The 15,543-nt window shown below is 43.9% G+C and overlaps 1 pseudogene; it reads left to right on the forward strand.

The window, feature by feature from the left end:
• Positions 1-14,113, forward strand: part of LOC115172171 (thyroid receptor-interacting protein 11-like) — a 45,840-nt pseudogene extending 31,727 nt beyond the window's left edge.
• Positions 14,114-15,543: the final 1,430 nt, after the last annotated feature.

Consider the following 15,543-nt stretch of genomic DNA (forward strand, 5'->3'; position numbering starts at 1 on the left):
GTGAACTGGTTAAAGGCTGTGGACTGGTTAAAGGCTGAACTGGTTAAAGGCTGTGAACTGGTTAAAGGCTGAACTGGTTAAAGGCTGTGAACTGGTTAAAGGCTGTGAACTGGTTAAAGGCTGAACTGGTTAAAGGCTGAACTGGTTAAAGGCTGTGAACTGGTTAAAGATTTAACTGGTTAAAGACTGTGAACTGGTTAAAGGCTGTGAACTGGTTAAAGGCTGTGAACTGGTTAAAGGCTGTGAACTGGTTAAAGGCTGAACTGGTTAAAGGCTGTGAACTGGTTAAAGGCTGTGATCAGTATCCTTTTAGTTAAACTGGTTAAAGACTGTGAACTGGTTAAAGGCTGTGATCAGTATCCTTTTAGTTAAAGACTGTGAACTGGTTAAAGGCTGTGAACTGGTTAAAGGTTGTGATCAGTATCCTTTTAGTTAAAGGCTGTGAACTGGTTAAAGGCTGTGAACTGGTTAAAGGCTGTGAACTGGTTAAAGGCTGTGATCAGTATCCTTTTAGTTAAACTGGTTAAAGGCTGTGATCGGTATCCTTTTAGTTAAAGGCTGTGAACTGGTTAAAGGCTGTGATCGGTATCCTTTTAGTTGAACTGGTTAAAGGCTGTGAACTGGTTAAAGGCTGTGAACTGGTTAAAGGCTGTGATCGGTATCCTTTTAGTTAAACTGGTTAAAGACTGTGAACTGGTTAAAGGCTGTGAACTGGTTAAAGGCTGTGATCGGTATCCTTTTAGTTAAACTGGTTAAAGGCTGTGAACTGGTTAAAGGCTGTGAACTGGTTAAAGGCTGTGATCGGTATCCTTTTAGTTAAACTGGTTAAAGGCTGTGAACTGGTTAAAGGCTGTGAACTGGTTAAAGGCTGTGATCGGTATCCTTTTAGTTAAACTGGTTAAAGGCTGTGAACTGGTTAAAGGCTGTGAACTGGTTAAAGGCTGTGATCGGTATCCTTTTAGTTGAACTGGTTAAAGGCTGTGATCGGTATCCTTTTAGTTGAACTGGTTAAAGGATGTAATCGGTATCCTTTTAGTTGAACTGGTTACAGGATGTGAACTGGTTAAAGACTGTGATCGGTATCCGTTTAGATGAACTGGTTAAAGGCTGTGAACTGGTTAAAGGCTGTGAACTGGTTAAAGGCTATGAACTGGTTAAAGGCTGTGATCTGGTTAAAGGCTGTGATCTGGTTAAAGGATGTGAACTGGTTAAAAGCTGTGAACTTGTTAAAGGCTGTGAACTGGTTGGTTAAAGGCTATGAACTGGTTAAAGGCTGTGAACTGGTTAAAGGCTGTGATCGGTATCCGTTTAGTTGAACTGGTTAAATACTGTGAACTGGTTAAAGGGGCCATCTGGTTTGTGGACCGTCGGAAGGCCAACATGCCCTGATCTGCACCTCTGACTGAATCTTTAGTTTGGCACGGCTGTCTGTTACACAAATATATGTCAACGTTTTAGTCCCATCAGTCAGACTTAACTGTTCAATGTATCCACGCTAGCCATGCTTCAGACTTCTGGGAAGCTGCAGAGCATTGAAATGAAGTGTGTGTGTGTGTGTGTGTGTGTTACAGTTGACGTGAGGCAGGAGATGTTGGAAGAAGTTCAGGACAAGTTGACGAACCTGCTGAATAGCACAGAGGGTAAAGTAGACCAGTAAGTCCAATGCTACACTGACTTGAGTAGATTTTAAAGGCAGACTCGGCGTTATCACGTCGTCACAAGCGACACCGCAGATTTCTGAGATGAGCGCGATGCAAAACTGTGGCCTTCCCTGTGGCTCAGTTGGTAGAGCATGGTGTTTGCAACGCCAGGGTTGTGGGTTCGATTCCCACGGGGGACCAGTACAACAACAACAAAAAATGTATGAAATGTATGTATTCACTACTGTAAGTCGTTCTGGATAAGAGCGTCTGCTAAATGACATAAATGTAAATGTGGCTCTCACACAGTCACACACACACACACACAGTGTTGCTTCACGCTGCTACAATGTGGTAGTATATAGCTGTATGTGGGTAGGTCGTATTAATAGAGCTGTATGTACTAGAGGGTAGGTCGTATTAATAGAGCTGTATGTACTAGAGAGGGTAGGTCGTATTAATAGAGCTGTATGTACTAGAGAGGGTAGGTGGTATTAATAGAGCTGTATGTACTAGAGAGGGTAGGTGGTATTAATAGAGCTGTATGTACTAGAGAGGGTAGGTCGTATTAATAGAGCTGTATGTACTAGAGAGGGTAGGTCATATTAATAGAGCTGTATGTACTAGAGAGGGTAGGTGGTATTAATAGAGCTGTATGTACTAGAGAGGGTAGGTGGTATTAATAGAGCTGTATGTACTAGAGAGGGTAGGTGGTATTAATAGAGCTGTATGTACTAGAGAGGGTAGGTCGTATTAATAGAGCTGTATGTACGAGAGGGTAGGTGGTATTAATAGAGCTGTATGTACTAGAGAGGGTAGGTCGTATTAATAGAGCTGTATGTACTAGAGAGGGTAGGTGGTATTAATAGAGCTGTATGTACTAGAGAGGGTAGGTGGTATTAATAGAGCTGTATGTACTAGAGAGGGTAGGTCATATTAATAGAGCTGTATGTACTAGAGGGTAGGTGGTATTAATAGAGCTGTATGTAGTAGAGAGGGTAGGTCGTATTAATAGAGCTGTATGTACTAGAGAGGGTAAGTCGTATTAATAGAGCTGTATGTACTAGAGAGGGTAGGTCGTATTAATAGAGCTGTATGTACTAGAGAGGGTAGGTGGTATTAATAGAGCTGTATGTACTAGAGAGGGTAGGTGGTATTAATAGAGCTGTATGTACTAGAGAGGGTAGGTCGTATTAATAGAGCTGTATGTACTAGAGAGGGTAGGTCGTATTAATAGAGCTGTATGTACTAGAGGGTAGGTGTTATTAATAGAGCTGTATGTACTAGAGAGGGTAGGTCGTATTAATAGAGCTGTATGTACTAGAGAGGGTAGGTCGTGTTATTTTGTCTGCCCAGACGTCCTGTCCAGGGGGTTGTACTTGAACCTCAAGCTGGCTCACACTACAGAAACAGAGATCCTCCTGCCCCTATGGGCCTTTCTGGCTCGGACAAGGCTTACCTACTTTTTATTCTGTCTGCTCAGGGCTCTGATGCGGAACCTGTTCATGGGGTACTTCCACACCCCGAAACCCAAACGCTCTGAGGTGCTGAGGCTCATGGGTAGTGTCCTGGGACTAGACAAGGATGAGGTCAACCAGGTGAAACACTCTTCTTCTCCTCTTTACTCCCTCTCTTCTTCTTCTCTTTACTCCCTCTGCTCTTCTTCTCCTCTTTACTCCCTCTCTTCTTCTTCTCTTTACTCCCTCTGCTCTTCTTCTTCTCTTTACTCCCTCTCTTCTTCTTCTCTTTACTCTCTGCTCTTCTTCTTCTCTTTACTCTCTGCTCTTCTTCTCCTCTTTACTCCTCTGCTGCTCTTCTTCTCCTCTTTACTCCCTCTGCTCTTCTTCTCCTCTTTACTCCCTCTTCTCTCTTTACTCCCTCTGCTCTTATCTCTTTACTCCCTCTGCTCTTCTTCTTTACTCCCTTGCTCTTCTCCTCTTTATCCCTCTGCTTCTTTCTCTCTTTATCCCTCTGCTCTTCTTCCTCTTTACTCCTCTGCTCTTTCCTCTTTACTCCCTCTCTTCTTTCTCTTTACTCCTGCTCTTCTTCTTCCTACTCTATGCTCTTTCTTCTCCTTTACTCCCTCTGCTCTTCTTCTTCTCTTTACTCCCTCTCTCTTCTTCTCTTTACTCTCTGCTTCTTCTTCTCTTTACTCTCTGCTCTTCTCTCTCTTTACTCCCTCTGCTCTTCTCCTCTTTACTCCTCTGCTCTTCTTCTCTTACTCCCTCTGCTCTTCTTCTTCTACTCCCTCGCTCTTCTTCTCCTCTTACTCCCTCTGCTCTTCTTTCTCCTCTTACTCCTCTGCTCTTCTTCTCCTCTTTACTCCCTCTGCTCTTCTTCTCCTCTTACTCCCTCTGCTCTTCTTCCTCTTTACTCCCTCTGCTCTTCTTCTTCTCTTTACTCCCTCTGCTCTTCTTCTCCTCTTTACTCCCTCTGCTCTTCTTCTCTCTTTACCTCCTCTCTTCTTCTCCTCCTCTTTACTCCCTCTCTTCTCCTCCTCTTTACTCTCTGCTCTTCTTCTTCTCTTTACTCTCTGCTCTTCTTCTTCTCTTTACTCTCTGCTCTTCTTCTCCTCTTTACTCCCTCTGCTCTTCTTCTTCTCTTTACTCTCTGCTCTTCTTCTTCTCTTTACTCTCTGCTCTTCTTCTTCACCTTTCCTCTCTGCTCTTCTTCTTCTCTTTACTCTCTGCTCTTCTTCTCCTCTTTACTCTCTGCTCTTCTTCTCCTCTTTACTCCCTCTGCTCTTCTTCTTCTCTTTACTCCCTCTGCTCTTCTTCTTCTCTTTACTCTCTGCTCTTCTTCTTCTCTTTACTCTCTGCTCTTCTTCTTCACCTTTCCCTCTGCTCTTCTTCTTCTCTTTACTCTCTGCTCTTCTTCTCCTCTTTACTCTCTGCTCTTCTCCTCTTTACTCCCTCTGCTCTTCTTCTTCTCTTTACTCCCTCTCTTCTTCTTCTCTTTACTCTCTGCTCTTCTTCTCCTCTTTACTCTCTGCTCTTCTTCTCTCTTTACTCCCTCTGCTCTTCTTCTTCTCTTTACTCCCTCTGCTCTTCTTCTTCTCTTTACTCTCTGCTCTTCTTCTCCTCTTTACTCCCTCTGCTCTTCTTCTCCTCTTTACTCCCTCTGCCCTTCTTCTTCTCCTCTTTACTCCCTCTGCTCTTCTCCTCCTCTTTACTCTCTGCTCTTCTTCTCCTCTTTACTCCCTCTGCTCTTCTTCTTCTCTTTACTCCCTCTGCTCTTCTTCTCTTTACTCCCTCTGCTCTTCTTCTTCTCCTCTTTACTCCCTCTGCTCTTCTTCTTCTCTTTACTCCCTCTGCTCTTCTTCTCTTTACTCCCTCTGCTCTTCTTCTCTTTACTCCCTCTGCTCTTCTTCTCCTCTTTACTCCCTCTGCTCTTCTTCTCCTCTTTACTCCCTCTGCTCTTCTTCTCCTCTTTACTCCCTCTGCTCTTCTTCTTCTCTTTACTCTCTGCTCTTCTTCTCCTCTTTACTCCCTCTGCTCTTCTTCTTCTCTTTACTCCCTCTGCTCTTCTTCTCTTTACTCCCTCTGCTCTTCTTCTTCTCTTTACTCCCTCTGCTCTTCTTCTCTTTACTCCCTCTGCTCTTCTTCTTCTCTTTACTCCCTCTGCTCTTCTTCTTCTCTTTACTCCCTCTGCTCTTCTTCTCCTCTTTACTCCCTCTGCTCTTCTCCTCTTTACTCCCTCTGCTCTTCTTCTTCTCTTACTCCCTCTCTTCTTCTTCTCTTTACTCTCTGCTCTTCTTCTCCTCTTTACTCCCTCTGCTCTTCTTCTCCTCTTACTCCCTCTGCTATCTCTCTTACTCCCTCTGCTCTTCTTCTTCTCTTTACTCCCTCTGCTCTTCTTCTCCTCTTTACTCCCTCTGCTCTTCTTCTCCTCTTTACTCCCTCTCTTCTTCTTCTCTTTACTCCCTCTGCTCTTCTCCTCTTTACTCCCTCTCTTCTTCTTCTCTTTACTCCCTCTGCTCTTCTCCTCCTCTTTACTCCCTCTGCTCTTCTTCTTCTCCTCTTTACTCCCTCTGCTCTTCTCCTCTTTACTCCCTCTGCTCTTCTTCTCCTCTTTACTCCCTCTGCTCTCTTTCTTTACTCCCTCTGCTCTTCTTCTCTTTACTCCTCTTCTTCTTCTCTTTACTCCCTCTGCTCTTCTTCTCCTCTTTACTCCCTCTGCTCTTCTTCTCCTCTTTACTCCCTCTGCTCTTCTTCTCCTCTTTACTCCCTCTGCTCTTCTTCTCCTCTTTACTCCCTCTGCTCTTCTTCTCCTCTTTACTCCCTCTGCTCTCTTCTTCTCTTTACTCCCTCTCTTCTTCTCCTCTTTACTACCCTCCTCGTCTATACTTCCTCTCTGTTCATTCTCTGTTGCTGTGAATCTCTAGCCTGGTCCCATCTGTGCTTTCTCTTGTGGTTGTTGTCATTTACTATTTAACCCCTGACCTCTCGAAGGCTGTGTCCAAATTTGAAATAAGTCAAAAGTAGTGCACTATATAGGGAATAGGGCTCTAGTCTAAAGTAGTGCACTATATAGGGAATAGGGCTCTGGTCTAAAGTAGTGCACTATATAGGGAATAGGGTCCTGGTCTAAAGTAGTGTACTATATAGGGAATAGGGCTCTGGTCTAAAGTAGTGCACTATATAGGGAATAGGGTGCCATTTGGGACACAGTCTGATTATTATGGTACATTCTGATGGCCAACTATCAAGTCATATGTTTTGGTTGGCTTGTCCCCTCTCTAATGATATAGACATATTCATTACTATGAACTCAGCTCCTTCCAATGCTGTGGAGGGAATATTCATTCCTTTATTATTGAAAACAAAGAGATTCTCTGGCGGTAATTTTATGGAGATATGCGAGTGACATTTCTGTTTTATAAGAGATTATTTTAAAAGTTTTATAAGAGTTTATTCACAACAGAGACATTTTCCCGAGGTAATGAGATTAAAGATGGTGTTTTATTACACATTATCCCAAAGTTACTGCTGGGACATCAAGTAAACATAGTGCTTTATAATTTATTGAAATGCTCTCTCAGGATACTCCTATTTTAGCTCTTACTATCACCTACTGATGCAATCTGTGTCCCCTTTTCTAGTTCCGTCCGTGTACTGTTCGGTTTAATGCAATTCAGGATTGTGCAGCAGAACATCATTTTTTTTGGTGTTTCAACTTCCAAGTCAATGAACAAGACTGGCCTAAGTAGATAATCCCAAAGTCTGATACCTTTAAACTTCAACAGTCCCTACAAAACCCCCTGACTAATCTGATTTGATCTGATCCCAACCACACACACACACACACACACTGAGTCCAACCAACCGCTTAGAAAGCATTTCCTCCTCCAGAGCTAGAGAGCTGCCGCTGGCTGGACCCTGTGGGACCACAGCCAACTATTTAAAATGTATTACCCAATACACAAACACACACAGACACACACAGACACACACAGACACACACAGACAGACACAGTCTATTTCCCAATACTAGCTTCGGCCTTAAAGGAAACCAGATTGAAGGAGTAGGATGAGCAGTAAATGTGATTCCTACCTCTCTGAAGACTCGTTTTAACTCCTGAGATTCCTTCATCTCTATTTTATTTTTCTCCCACTTTTTCCCATTGGCTCTCATCTCCCCTTTTCCCATTGGCTCTCATCTCTCCTTTTCCATTGGCTCTCATCTCTCCTTTTCCATTGGCTCTCATCTCTCCTTTTCCATTGGCTCTCATCTCTCCTTTTCCCATTGGCTCTCATCTCTCCTTTTCCCATTGGCTCTCATCTCTCCTTTCCCCAATTGGCTCTCATCTCTCCATCTCTCCTTTTCCATTGGCTCTCATCTCTCCTTTTTTCCCATTGGCTCTCATCTCTCCTTTTCCCATTGGCTCTCATCTCTCCTTTTCCCATTGGCTCTCATCTCTCCTTTCCCCCATTGGCTCTCATCTCTCCATCTCTCCTTTTCCATTGGCTCTCATCTCTCCTTTTTTCCCATTGGCTCTCCATCTCTCCTTTTCCCCATGGCTCTCATCTCTCCATCTCTCCTTTTCCATTGGCTCTCATCTCTCCTTTTTTCCCATTGGCTCTCATCTCTCCTTTTCCCATTGGCTCTCATCTCTCCTTTTCCCATTGGCTCTCATCTCTCCATCTCTCCTTTTCCCATTGGCTCTCATCTCTCCTTTTCCCATTGGCTCTCATCTCTCCTTTCCCCCATTGGCTCTCATCTCTCCATCTCTCCTTTTCCATTGGCTCTCATCTCTCCTTTTTTTCCATTGGCTCTCATCTCTCCTTTTTTCCCATTGGCTCTCCATCTCTCCTTTTCCCATTGGCTCTCATCTCTCCTTTTCCCATTGGCTCTCATCTCTCCTTTCCCCCATTGGCTCTCATCTCTCCATCTCTCCTTTTCCATTGGCTCTCATCTCTCCATCTCTCCTTTTCCCATTGGCTCTCATCTCTCCTTTTCCCATTGGCTCTCATCTCTCCTTTCCCCCATTGGCTCTCATCTCTCCTTTTCCCATTGGCTCTCATCTCTCCTTTTCCCATTGGCTCTCATCTCTCCTTTTCCCATTGGCTCTCATCTCTCCTTTTTCCCATTGGCTCTCATCTCTCCATCTCTCCTTTCCCATTGGCTCCCATCTCTCCTTTTCCCATTGGCTCTCATCTCTCCTTTCCCCCATTGGCTCTCATCTCTCCATCTCTCCTTTTCCATTGGCTCTCATCTCTCCATCTCTCCTTTTCCATTGGCTCTCATCTCTCCTTTTTTCCCATTGGCTCCCATCTCTCCTTTTTCCATTGGCTCTCATCTCTCCATCTCTCCTTTTCCATTGGCTCTCATCTCTCCTTTTTTCCCATTGGCTCTCATCTCTCCTTTTTCCATTGGCTCTCATCTCTCCATCTCTCCTTTTCCATTGGCTCTCATTTCTCCTTTTTTCCATTGGCTCTCATCTCTCCATCTCTCCTTTTCCATTGGCTCTCATCTCTCCTTTTTTCCATTGGCTCCCATCTCTCCTTTTTCCCCTTGGCTCTCATCTCTCCTTTTCCATTGGCTCTCATCGCTCCTTTGGCCTTGGATCTCATGTCTCCTTCATACGATTGAAATGTTCCACTTGAGTTGTGTTTACAACTTTAAATGTTCCACAAAACCGACCCTGTTTTCAGAATGGGCCTCAGTGGGGAAGTCCCCCCCCCCCCCCCCCATACAATCCCTCTCCCTTCCATTTGCAGCTTCCCAGCATTTCTTAGTTTGTTTTGTTTTGTAGTTCAGGTCGCCAGTGTAGAGTAATCCTAAAATTCTTAGTTTCCCCTCCTCTTGCCATTGTTTGTTAACAGTGTTTTGGACCATTCGTTCAGTAAGTATTACACAGGGTGTCTGTAGGCGTCTTTAGATCCCCTGAAGAAAAATATATTCTTCCCTGGTTTACGTTTACCACTGAGCCTATTGATCAGTGACCTTTTGACCTGGTCAGAGTCCAGCCCCCCCTCCCCCCACATCCACCTCCCAAACAAATATACCCCCTTTTTAAGGCATGTCCTAATGATAATGTATTTCTGTTGTGTGTCCCCCTGGGAGTCCAGTCTTCTCCAACTCTGTCTGTCCTTGCAGATGGGAAGGGGTTTTATTTTAACTCAGCGTAGACCTGGCCATAATCTATATCCCTGAGCGGGTTGGCATCTCTCTCTGGCCCTGACTGTCACCTCTGACCTCTGACCTCTATTAAAAATGAAATGCAGAAATATTATTTTTTCCATAAGTATTCATACCCCTGAGTCAATACTTTGTAGAAGCACCTTTGACAGCGATTACAGCTGTGAGTCTTTCTGGGTAATTCTCTAAGAGCTTTGCACACCTGGATAGTACAATATTTGCCCATTTATTATTTTCAAAATTCTTCAAGCTCTGTCAAATTGGATTTTCACGTCTTGCCGTAGATTTAAGACAAAACTGTAACTCGAACACTCAGCAACATTCACTGTCTTCTTGTTAAGCAACTCCAGTGTAGACGCGTTCTGTCTCCTAGAGATTAACGTACTTGGGTGCGAAAAGTGCAAATCAATCCCAGAACATCAGCAAAGGACCTTGTGAAGATGCTGGAGGAAACAGGTACAAAAGTATCTATATCCAGATATCAACAATAACCTGAAAGGCCACTCAGCAAGGAAGAAGCCACTGTTACAAACCCGCCATAGAAAATGTGCAGTTTGCAATGGGGACAAAAATCGTACTTTTTGGAGAAATGTCCTCTGGTCTGATGAAAGAAAAATAGAACTGTTTAGCCATAATGACCATCGTTATGTTTGGAGGAAAAAGGGGGAGGCTTGCAAGCCGAAGAACACCATCCCATCCAGGAAGCACGGGGGTGGCAGCATCATGTTGTGGGGGTGCTCTGCTGCAGGAGGGACTGGTGCACTTCACAAAATAGATGGCATCATGAGGAGGAAAATTATGTGGATATATTGAAGCAACATCTCAAGACATCAGTCAGGAAGTTAAAGCTTGGTCGCAAATGGGTCTTCCAAATGGACAATGACCTCAAGCATACTTCCAAAGTTGTGGCAAAATGGCTTAAGGACAACAAAGTCAAGGTATTGGAGTGGCCATCACAAAGCCCTGACCTCAATCTTATAGAAAATTTGTGGGCAGAACTGAGAAAGCGTGTGCGAGCAAGGAGACCTACAAACCTGATTCAGATACACCAGCTCTGTCAGGAGGAATGGGCCAAAATTCACCCAACTTATTGTGGGAAGCTTGTGGAAGGCTACCCGAAACGTTTGACCCAAGTTAAACAATTTAAAGGCAATGCTAGCAAATAGTAATTGAGTGTATGTAAACTTCTGACCCACTGGGAATGTGATGAAAGAAATAAAAGGTGAAATAAATCATTCTCTCAACTATTATTCTGACATTTCACATTCTTAAAATAAAGTGGTGATCCTAACTGACCTAAGGCAGGGAATTTTTACCAGGGTTAAATGTCAGGGATTGTGAAGAATTGAGTTTAAATGTATTTGGCTAAGGTGTATGTAAACTTCCGACTTCAACTGTATATAACCAAGTTATAGTTACTCATTGTGTATTTATTATTACGTGTTATTGCTTTTCTATTAGTTCTCCATTTTCCTTCTCTCTGCGTTGATGGGAAGGACCTGTAAGCATTTCACTGTTACATGCTGACCACACCAAGCGTTACGTGCGCGAGCGTTGCGAAATAAACGTACACATACATGTTATTCAATCATTTCATCTAAACTGCTTGCGTGCATCAACGAGCGTCTGCGTAGCCAGGCGCTAATATAGAACTTGATTCTATTTGTGACCCTTGACGCTCTGCAAGTCCCGCCTCTCCCATCTCCTCGTTGGTTTTTAGGAGCATATTCCCACGTGGGTGATTGAAAGATGAACTGAGGTCCACACTCCAGTCCAGTTGGTGGTGGTAATGCACCTTAAAGTTGGTTGCCAACCACCATATAAAGTTCACAGAAGAAGAAGAAGAAGCCTGAAGGAGGAGAGATGACTAGAAACAAACTCTGTTTACCCTTTTATCTGTGGATTAGTTGTCAGAGTAGAGGACCTTGTGCATTTCAGGTAAAATAACATTTCCATAAATGTTTCATGCTTTTCGACCTGTCCCCAAATTAATATAGTTGGTTCAGAGTTCGTTTTGATATTTCAACCTGCGTGTCCTGATTTGTGCGTGGACAAAATCAACGCACGCGCGCCCGGTCTGAACACGTGGATGTGGATTAAGGCAGCCCCCCTGCTGCACCTCTCTGGTTAAATGAGGAAAACACATTTCAATTGAAGGCATTCAGTTGAACCACTGACCAGGTATTCCCCTTTCCATTTCTAGTCAGCATGTTAGTCTACACCTGTTGTTTACAAAGCATGTGACAAATACAATTTCTTCTCCAGTCTTTCACTGAGATGTTTGTGAAGTTCCTGGAGGTGGAGTCTAGCCCGGTGCTTCCCGCCCCCAGACTTCCTGTCTATGACATCAAACCCCTCAGTGCCCCGCCCCCTGGCAGGACCACCAGCTCAGCCTGGGCTCAACAACCAGAAGGTAATGTTGTCATGGTAACATTGTTCCAGGTAATGCTGTCATGGTAATATTGTTCCAGGTAATGCTGTCATGGTAATATTGTTCCAGGTAATGCTGTCATGGTAATATTGTTCCAGGGTGAAGTAATGCTGTCATGGTAATATTGTTCCAGGGTGAGGTAATGTTGTCATGGTAATATTGTTCCAGGGTGAAGTAATGTTGTCATGGTAATATTGTTCCAGGGTGAGGTAATGCTGTCATGGTAATATTGTTCCAGGGTGAAGTAATGTTGTCATGGTAATATTGTTCCAGGTTGAGGTAATGTTGTCATGGTAATATTGTTCCAGGGTGAAGTAATGTTGTCATGGTAATATTGTTCCAGGTTGAGGTAATGTTGTCATGGTAATATTGTTCCAGGGTGAAGTAATATTGTCATGGTAATATTGTTCCAGGTTGAGGTAATGTTGTCATGGTAATATTGTTCCAGGTTGAGGTAATGTTGTCATGGTAATATTGTTCCAGGTTGAGGTAATGTTGTCATGGTAATATTGTTCCAGGTTGAGGTAATGTTGTCATGGTAATATTGTTCCAGGTTGAAGTAATGTTGTCATGGTAATATTGTTCCAGGTTGAGGTAATGTTGTCATGGTAATATTGTTCCAGGTTGAGGTAATGTTGTCATGGTAATATTGTTCCAGGGTGAGGTAATGTTGTCATGGTAATATTGTTCCAGGTTGAGGTAATGTTGTCATGGTAATATTGTTCCAGGGTGAAGTAATGTTGTCATGGTAATATTGTTCCAGGTTGAGGTAATGTTGTCATGGTAATATTGTTCCAGGGTGAAGTAATGTTGTCATGGTAATATTGTTCCAGGTTAAGGTAATGTTGTCATGGTAATATTGTTCCAGGGTGAGGTAATGTTGTCATGGTAATATTGTTCCAGGGTGAAGTAATGTTGTCATGGTAATATTGTTCCAGGTTGAGGTAATGTTGTCATGGTAATATTGTTCCAGGTTGAAGTTTAGGTCCTGGCTGAGACTGAGGGCAGTAGGATAGTGGGCAGTGTAGCAGTGCTTCTGGCTAGGATTGAGACTGAGCAATAGCACCCGTGTATGGAAGGGGTGATTTCCAGTGGCAGACAGCTCGGCAGCTCCCAGAGGGATCGTTCTTTATCTTCTTCTGTTGGAATACCAACCCTCAGTTTCACCCTCAGCCAGAACCTCAGTAGAGACTTATTTTGTTTACTTCTTATTAAGTAAACAAGCAAACATTGAGCATAAGGTCTGGCGATCTACAGCCCTACACGGCATACATTTTAAACCCTACCCATGCCTGCATCGTTCAGGCCCTACCCTAGCCAGGCCCGATTGCTTCTGACAAACGTAAGGCCCAACCCTGCCTGAAACCATTAGTAAATCCATTAGCTGTTATTCTCTGTCTGTCACTCACTCCCTGAGTGCAGCTCACTCTGCATGCGCTCTATTCATGGCGGCTCGGTCTGTGAGTATCCATAGCAACGTCTTCGCTTGGCCTGCTCTGCTCTGCTCAACGAAGAGACATGAGAGAGCAGTTAGCATGTTGGCTACTTTCCGTCACTCTAAACTCGGACAACTCAAGGAACCTTTATTATTTTCTGTGAAATAAATCTCTCCTGTCTTTATATTGGGATGAGGTTTAAGTACTTCTGACACCCATGTTATGATCTTAGTCAGATATATGACTGTACTGCAGCAGCAGAGCACGAACAAACGGCTCAGCTTCAAAATGTTAGTGATCAATTTAGTAATACTCAAGCCCTACCTGTACCCTAGTTATTGATGAGAAAACAGGCCCTACCTGGCCCTAATCCGATGTTAGGGCCAGCCCGTCAGGCTTTGGTCGGGTAGCAGAGCTCTACTGCCATCTCAACCTGTCACCTCCAGCTTCATCTGACCTCTAACCTCTAACCTCTGACCTCTGTTTTCTCCTAGGAGGGGCGGCAGCCGGCAGGGAACAGAGAGCAGCAGGGGAGACCAACCCTTTCCTAGCTCCCCGCTCTGCGGCCGTGCCACTGATGCATCATGGGAGTGGTAGTTCCAGTGGGTCGGGAGGACACCACCTCCTGATGAAACCTATCTCAGACAACCTTCCCACCTTCACGCCTCTGCCTGTCTCTGCCGAGAACGAAGGACGGGTGCTCAAAGACTTACTCAAGCAGTGATTGGAGCCGTGGCCTGTCAATCAGAGCTCCTCATCCAATCAGGAGGAACGTAGACACTACATAGACTGAGATGGAGGAGGACCGTTATTACTGTGCTCCTTTCTTCCAACAGTCACTCAGTGACGTCACTAACTTCCTCCACACAGCAGGACATGTCACCCTCTCTGATTCACTGGCAGTTTGTTGTCCTTTTTAAAAAAAATATATATATTTTTTTAGAAAGGGGTTGAAATAGTCTTTTTTTTTTTTTAAATGTACTAAAGAAGGATCCATTCCGTTGGCTATGTTAAGGAGACGATCAGGACTCCCATTCACTCAGTCTGTGTAACCTTTTCTGCCACAGTATTGTTACAGACGCATTGAACAGAGAGGGAATTGTTTGTGTACGCGTCCTGTTTCATAGCCGTGCATTATAACGTGAGGGAGAACATCTCAGCTGTACTATAACATCACTGTTTGGATAATTGGAGATGTAGGTATATAAGTTTTGTATTATTTTAATTGAATTTTAGCCATAAGCCTCAACTCTGGTTCTGGCCCAAATAGCACCCTAATCCTTACTTTTGACCTGAGCCTTACGGTGCATGGTCAAAGGTAGTGCACTATGTAGGGAATAGGGTACCATTTGGATCGTAGACTCGTCTGATCTGATGCAAGGCTTGCCTGATGCTTCCTGGCAACAGCAATGCTGTAGAGATTTAATGTGAGGCTGCTCTATGCATCTGGTGAAACCATCCAGACATTTCTGCTAAATCTTCTGTTTTCCAGACAGAGAGACGGTGATTAGCCACACGGCATTACTGTGGTAAAACTGGTAATAACAGGCTGTGGTTTGATCAGATTGCTTGACTATCGTTCCGTTCCAATTAGCACCTTATTGCTTATAAACATACAGTGCAATTGTGTGTGGGTGTGTGGGTGTGTGGGTGTGTGGGTGTGTGTGTACCAGTCAAAAGTTTTAGAACACCACCATAGTAGAATAATAGTGAAGACCATCAAAACGATGAAATAACACATATGGAATCATGTAGTAAGCTAAAAAAAAGTGTTAAAGAAATCAAAATATTAGTTACATTTTTAGATTCTTCAAAGTAGCCACCATTTGCCTTGGTGACAGCTTGGCACACTCTTGGCGTTCTCTCAACCAACTTCACCTGGAATGCTTTTCCAACAGTTTTGAAGGAGTACCCACATATGCTGAGCACTTGTTGGCTGCTTTTCCTTCTCTCTGCGGTAAAACTCATCCTAAACCATCTCAATTGTGTTGACGTCGGGTGATTGTGGAGGCCAGGTCATCTGATGCAGCACTCCATCACTCTCTATCTTGGTCAAATAGCTCTTACACAGCCTGGAAGCGTGTGTTGGGTCATTGTCCTGTTGAAATACAAATTATAGTCGCACTAAGCGCAAACCAGATGGGATGGCGTATCGCTGCAGAATGCTGTGGTAGCCATGCTGGTTAAGTGTGCCTTGAATTCTAAATAAATCATAGACAGTGTCACCAGCAAAGCACCATCACACCTCCTCCTCCATGCTTCACGGTGGGAACAACACGTGGAAATTATCCGTTCACCTACTCTGCGTCTCATAAAGACATGGCGGTTTTAACCAAAAATCTCACATTTGGACTCATCAGACCAAAGGACAGATTTCCAACGGTCTAATGTCCAT

This window comes from Salmo trutta, chromosome 33 (assembly GCF_901001165.1).
Source record: "Salmo trutta chromosome 33, fSalTru1.1, whole genome shotgun sequence".
Taxonomy (NCBI): Eukaryota; Metazoa; Chordata; class Actinopteri; order Salmoniformes; family Salmonidae; genus Salmo; species Salmo trutta.